Source organism: Euphorbia lathyris, chromosome 4 (assembly GCF_963576675.1).
Source record: "Euphorbia lathyris chromosome 4, ddEupLath1.1, whole genome shotgun sequence".
Classification (NCBI taxonomy): domain Eukaryota; kingdom Viridiplantae; phylum Streptophyta; class Magnoliopsida; order Malpighiales; family Euphorbiaceae; genus Euphorbia; species Euphorbia lathyris.
In genome coordinates this window covers 78,901,626-78,907,625 of record NC_088913.1, presented here as the reverse complement: position 1 = coordinate 78,907,625, position 6,000 = coordinate 78,901,626, and positions in this window count along the sequence as shown.

The following is a 6,000-nucleotide window of genomic DNA, read 5'->3' as shown; positions in this document are numbered from 1 at the left end:
ATTGGACTAGAAGAATAACTCGTACCACGTCTAAAAACTGAGATACGCTCAAAGGGAGTCAAAACCCGAACTAATGCGTCTCACGAAAGGACGAAAGACGAGTTATTCTGAAAGGACAATCCAACTTGGTCGATTTCTTAGTCACTGAACGTGGATACGTCAAAAACGAATTATATTGTCTGATGGGTGATTTACTTTTCCGCAATAATCGATGGCATCACACGTCCCCTGGACCGCAATGTGAGCCAAAAACCAAAATCCTAGGAAAGAGACCTGGACCAACGAGTGTGTGGAGGAATAAGGGTGGAAGAGAGATGTTGTGATACGTGTAAATAGAACTAACGTTTGTTTTTCTTATCTTATAATCGTAAATAAATAAACGCACACACCACGAATCATGCATATAAAATCATGCATACATACTAATGGATACCGTTCGCGCAGACGTCATCATTAAGCGGTTGTGGTTTCGCGAGAGTAATCGGATTGTCAGACAGTTTGATCAGCTACGAGTAGACAGTTCAGAATCAGTAGTTGTGGCTTCTGAATCATCTTCGTCTGGGTATACTCAGTCTTCCATCAGTATGTCTGCGACCGACGAGAAAGTGGCTGAATTGGAGAATTCTGTGAACAATATCAATGATCAGCTGGCCGCGATCTTGGCCCAGCTAGTAGAGTTAGCACTGAAGGACAATAAGGGTGGTAGTAAGCATGCTGAGAATGAGGTGAACGATGGTCCTCACTTTGGGAATGAGGAGGATTATCAGGACTATATCCGAAAACAGTTAGAGAAAGAGAAAGCTAAGGAAGAGGAGTGGAAGCAACACATCACACAGGAAGTGCAGGACTTGCGTGGAGGAAGTTTCGGAAGTCAGGACTTCTATAACTTGAAGAATTGTTTGTCGGTAACAGCTTTGCCTTTGAAATTCCGCCTCCCTGACATGAAAAAGTTCGATGGAACGGGAGATCCCACCGCTCACATGAATCAGTATGTTGCTGTGATGAAGCACACGATCCTGACTGAGGATCAAGTCCTAGGGCTGTTTAACACTTATCTTGAGGGGGCTGCCCTCACATGGTTCCATGCATTGCCAATGGTGACAAAGAGGGATTGGAAGGAGTTAGCGAAGTCATTCATCGCTCAGTATAGCTTTAACGCCATGCTTGAGGTCACTTTGAAAGAGTTAGAGAGCACCAAGCAACAGGCTGGTGAATCCTTTTCCGATCTTGTGAAAAGATGGAGGGCTAAGGCCGCAGTGATGAAACAAAATCCGCTCGAGCAGGATCAGATCCGAATGGTGGTTGGCAACACGTTGCCGTATATCAAGAATGAGTTGCCGTATATGCCATTTACTGATTTCAATCAGATGTATAGTTGTGCCTTGACTGTTGAAGGGGATGGGGAGCCAAAGAAAGCTTATACTAAGTGGACGAAGTCGGGATATAGTGCCGGAGGGCCTAGTGCGAGTACGGAATCCGCAGCAGTGAAAGTGGTTGATCTTAATGCTATTGAAAAGAGGCGGTTCGCCAAGTTCGATCAGACCTACGCGAAAGTTTTCGAGCGTCTGCAAAAAAAGGGATTGTTGAAAGCCCTTACCCCGTATAACAAAGCTCAACCTACTCCGCAGATACAGGCTAGAGGGTATTGTGAATTCCATAGCAGTTATGGGCATACAATTGAGAATTGCGAGAGGTTGAAACACGAAATCCAAGATTTAATCGAAGAGAAGAAGATAGCTGATCCTTCATCAGCGAACCCTTCCATTAGGCGTAATCCATTGCCTAATCATAGGGTGAGTATGATCGGAGTTGGTTTGACAGAAACTGTAGTGATGGAATCCTTCGAGGAAAATGTAGAGGAGTTGTTGGACTCCGATGAAAAGAGCAATGTAGGAAATGGTCTATATGTGTCCTTCCTTGGTGAAGAACAAGAGGATGAACCGATGGGGGAAGGCTCGGATGGTGGAGCACCGTATGATGAGGATAGTGCTGAAGAGACCGGAGAAGGGTCGTCTCGGACTATTGTGCCAGATTTGGGTTTGTTTAGTGGAGGAAGAGATCCCGAGGTGCACTTGCGTGAATATATGCACGACATGTTTATTGAATCCTTCGGAGTAGATGAAATTGCTCAATGGTTCCACCACTCGCTGGTAGGCGAACCTTTGGAATGGTTCCACTCATTACCCGATTCTTGCAAGCACGATTGGGATCGGTTGTCGGATTTGTTTTTAGAAAAGTACCAAAGAGCTGAAGACAGAACTACGGAGCGCTTTGCGATGCAGATTGGACCTATCAAGCGTCCATTGCCGAGGGTTAGCAAGTATAACGGTAATAAGGACCCAATGGAGCACCTTCACTTCTACTTGTCGGCTATGGCGCCCTTGGGTTTTAAAGAGGAAGAGATCACTAGCTTGTTTTGCAATTCATTGATGGGTGAACCGTTAATGTGGTACATGTCGTTGCCGATGTATGTTAAGACTGATTGGGCGGCAATGACGAAAAGATTTATCAAGGAGTATACAGTATGGATGCTGGCAGAACAAACCCCGGATTCCCCGTCTTATGAAACGCCCGAGGCAGTGTTGGCAATGCCTAGGTATGGTGGATACCAGGATCCTGTTGAGCATGCGAGGTTATTCCGCAACCATATGTACGACGCGGGATTCCCGCAATGTGAATTACATGAACATTTCTCGGAAACTTTAATGGGAGAAGCCTTGTTGTGGCACCAAGGCCTATCAGAGGAGGAAATGGGTCATTGGATACCGCTTAGGTGTGCTTTTGTGGCGAGATATGAGATGTATGTTCCATGGATGGGATCCTTGGAAGATCTGGATAGGATCAGGCAATTCCCTGAGGAACCATTCGTGGATTATGCTAGGAGGTGGAGGCACCGGTATGAACAGTGTCACGAAACAATGAGTGATAAGGTGCAGCTTATGTGCATACAGAGAGGAGCTATTCCGTTGGCAGCTAGAAGGATGAGCAGAGTGTCCCTCCGAGATTACAATGATCTGATAGGTTGGGCTTTGTATGGATCAGCGGATCCTTTTTATTTGAATCCGAACGTTCCTCACGTTATGGATTTAATGATTGTGGATATTTGGGAAAGTTCCTCGGACGAGGAAGATGCTAATCGGAGGATTCCTATCAATATTTGGGATGAATCGGATGATGAGCCAGAAATCGCCGTCATGACAAGGTCAGGACGAGTGGCCGAGGGAAAGGCACCTATGGTTGAGACTGAGATAGGGGAGGGGTCGACTCCTAAGCCCGATGACCAAGTTCTGGAGCAGTTGAAGAAGACACAAGCTAAGTCTACAGTTTGGGAAGTTCTATGCCATTCTAAGTACCATCGTGAGAACTTGATGAAAGAATTGCAGAATCTGGTTATTTCCACCGATACTGAGCCGGCAGCGCTAGTAGGGGCAATTATGGCCCGAAAGAAGACTGAGATCACATTTACTGACGAGGATCTCCCAGAAGAGGGGAAGGCTCACAATAAGCCTTTGTATATCCGAGCGGAAATTAACGGAAAGAAGACTAGTTGCGTGATGGTCGATGATGGATCGGCCATTAATGTTTGTCCTTTGAAACTCTTGTCGAAGTTGGGAGTGGAGAGAGGAGACCTGACAGCCTCTGAAACTGTGATTAGAGCGTATGATGACAGCCGTAGGCACATTGAGGGAGTCTTCAAGGCCAAGTTGAAAGTAGGGCCACATGAAGAAGAAACTGAGTTCACGGTGCTGGATATCCCGGTAACCTTTGCTGTACTGTTGGGACGCCCGTGGTTTCATAAGTTGGGAGGTGTGCCCTCCACGCTCCATCAAATGATTAAATTCCCCTTCGGGGAGGAGATAGTGACGATCAGAGCTGAGAAATTAAGCTCGGTGGTAGCATTGGGAATTGAGCCACAGCTTTTCTCCGGATTCCAAGTCTCCGGGATTTATGAGTCCAGCATGACCACCGATGTGGTGAAGATGATGAAGGGAGGTTTCATCCCAGGAATGGGTTTAGGAGCACACCATCAGGGGTTGCCAGAATTTCCGGACTTTAAGAGTCAGAAAACCCGGAGGGGTTTGGGATATGAGCAGGGAGGTCTGCCCAATGTAAGTGGTGAAGGAAAAGTGGGCCTAAGGAAGTACTTCATGAATGAGGGGCATGGAAAGGCGTATTCAGGAACCCCCGAGGCATGGACTAGCACAGAAGGGAAGATTCTACCGGGGTTCGAAATCTTCAATGATGTTGCCGACTGGGGCAAAGGAAAGGCGAGCTGCTTTGTCGAGGAGATTATGGTGCTAGACTTGAATGCCGAGGAGCAAGTCATCACCATTGAAGCAACTGCGGGAGCGGTGGACGAGCCCAGTACCTCCAAGGTTCATGAGGAGCCCGAGAACCCTGATGATGAAAATTGTATTACTGCTTTGTTTGAATCAGATGATGTAATCACCCATGCTATCAATGAAATGAATTCTGATTTTGCTTACTTGCTTGATGTTGATCATGATCATTCCATGCATTCTCATTCATATAACATGCCTACATTTGAAATCAATGCAATAGAAATGTCAACTTTCAATCTTGGTACGGATGAAAATCCTAAACTTATACAAATTGCTCAAGCATTAACTATTGAAGAGAGAAAAGAATTTGAGAGAATAATTAAAAAATACGAAATTGTATTCGCTTGGACATACAAAGACATGCCTGGAATTGATCAATCTATCGTAACTCACCGCATTCCAACTTATCCCGAAGCAAAGCCCGTAAAGCAGAAGCTCCGACGTATGAGACCCGAATGGGCATATAAGATCAGGGAGGAGGTGAAGAAGCAGTTAGAAGCAGGATTCATCGAAGTGATCGACTATCCCCCTTGGGTCGCAAATGTGGTGCCAATCGCAAAAAAGGACGGCAAAGTGAGGATGTGCGTTGATTACAGAGATCTTAACAAGGCATGCCCCAAGGATGAGTTCGCATTGCCTCATATCGACGTATTGATCGACAGTGCACCGTCAAGTGTATTACACACGAATGTGGATGGTTTCATGGGCTACATGCAAGTTCAGATGGCCGAAAAGCACAAAGCAAAAACCTCGTTCACAACTGAGTGGGGGACATACTGTTACAGAGTAATGCCGTTTGGGTTGAAAAATGTCGGGGCAACTTATCAGAGAATGGCCACAGCACTGTTCCATGATATGATACACAAGGAGGTAGAAGTCTATGTGGACGATATGATGGTCAAATCAGAGACAAGAGAAGGGCATTTTGCCACGCTCGAGAAGTTTTTGGCCCGAATTGCAGAATTCAAGCTAAGGTTAAACCCGAAGAAGTGCTTTTTCGGCGTTTCTTCGGGGAAAATCTTAGGCTATGTAATCGGAAATAAGGGAATCGAGGTGGATCCTGATAAAGTGAAGGCTATACAGGAGATGCCGGCGCCGAAAAATGAGAAAGAAGTGAGAGGGTTTCTGGGGCAGGTTCAATATATCAGTCGGTTCATAGCGAGACTCACCGCAATCTGCGAGCCAATCTTTAAGTTGTTAAGGAAAGACCAACCCACCATTTGGAATGATAAGTGTCAACAAGCTTTGGAGAGCATCCGGAACTATTTATCTAATCCGCCAGTGCTGAGACCGCCTAAACTAGGGAAGCCACTTCTCCTCTATGTAGCGATCGAGGAGCGATCTATTGGGGCAATGTTGGCTCAAGAGGGAGACACCGGTGTGGAGCACGCGGTGTATTATTTGAGTAAGAAGTTCCTGGAGTACGAGCTCAAGTACAACATGATCGAAAAGACATGTGTGGCAGTAGTATGGTTGACAAAGAAACTACGACATTATTTTCAATCGTATAAAGTGATCATTATTTCTCGGATGGACCCCGTGAAGTATTTGTACCGAACTCCATCCTTGACGGGGAAGTTAGCCCGATGGTTGTTGCTTCTGTCCGAGTTTGACATTGAATATGTGACGAAGAAGGTTATCAAAGGAAGGGCCGTGG